The sequence below is a fragment of the Poecilia formosa genome, unplaced genomic scaffold (genome assembly GCF_000485575.1).
Source record: "Poecilia formosa unplaced genomic scaffold, Poecilia_formosa-5.1.2 Scaffold480, whole genome shotgun sequence".
Classification (NCBI taxonomy): Eukaryota; Metazoa; Chordata; class Actinopteri; order Cyprinodontiformes; family Poeciliidae; genus Poecilia; species Poecilia formosa.
The window spans coordinates 212,771-214,244 of NW_006800419.1; positions in this window are offsets into that span (position 1 = coordinate 212,771).

Here is a 1,474-nt window from a genome sequence, read left to right on the forward strand (position 1 = left end):
TCCTCCTCCTCCTCCTCCTCAGCAGGTTTCATCTGAGCTTGTCTGGAGGAAAACTTTCCTAATTGTGCTCATTGTTGTGTGAATTTGTGAAGCTCCGGCTCTGATGTTTGATCGGTGTGTGAGATCGGCCTCCCGCTGAGAGTTTCACAGAGCCGGCCGTCATTAGCCGGATCAGCCGGACAAACGACCTGGGCTGGCCGTCAGAAGTGAGGCGGAGAGGGGGCGGCTTCAGAGCGGCGGGGCCGCTGCATCCCCGCTGCATCCCGCTCATTATTCACCGATAACAGGAGCAGGGAGGCAGCTGGGAGGAGAAGCTGCAAATGAGAGGAAGGACGGAAGAATTAGCAGTTCCTCTGAGATCCATCACTTCTTTATTTCTAGCAGCGCTAACATTTCCTTTAGCGCTCTTAGCTTCTTTTTCTCAGGATGCACTCTGAGTGCTAATTTCCTTGTCTGTTTTGTAAAGTTTTAGTTGAAGTTTTGGTTATAAACTGTTCAGAAATCTTCTGACGTTTAAATATATGCTCTTATTTTGAAGTGGTTTTAATTCAGGTTTTGTCTTTTTGTCTAATAATTTGATTTCAACAAGACACAAAGTTCTTGGTTTTCACTTCTCTTATTTGTTTTCTTTTTCTTTTTCTTTAAACTTGTAGGACATGAATTATAACATCATCAGTAAATTGGTGGTTCGCGGCTGCCACCTTCGTCCGACTCTCATGGTGGGACGGCCGCTGCAGTGATAGACTTTATTTTATGGCTGTTTTTACAAAGTGACCCATAGAGCCACCGTTCATACATAGAGGTCGGTTAGTTCCCTAAAACTGAACCCCAACCAGAGTAGCAGACTTTAAAAACATTTAATTAAGCAAGTGTAAAAAGTATCTGGTAAACCACTGAGTAACTGATCATAACACCTGACTGAATATTCAAAATGTGTCCTCAGATAACGAAGAGCATAAAAGTTATGTGAACATTCTGATATTTTACAGAATATCACCAAAATATTTCGATAAATAAGGAGTTGGATTTGGAAGCTGGTTCTGGACCAGATTTACCAGGATAGTTGGTGTTTTTCATGGCAACACTTGAAAAAGAAAGAAACAAAAAAAAATCAGAGCAATATTTCATCATTTGATATAATAAATGAGCCAAAGAGCCACTTGTGTCTCCAGGCTGCAGATGAAAGTCTGATCCTACCTAAAGGTGCAGCACTAGAACATTTAATTCATTGTTAAAGTAAAACTGTGAAGGTTTTAAAAAAGTGATCCACCACTGAGTATTAATATAAGACATTTATTTAGTGTAACTTCTTTGGTTCCCTGTTGTTCCCCGTCCAGAACCGCCCAAGACTGCAGGTCTGGGTCTGGTGCATTAATAATAATGATAATAATCATGATTTGTTCTTTAAATTATCATTTGTATTATTTTGGCTTATATTATTATACATTAAATAAGCAAATAATCAAACCAATAT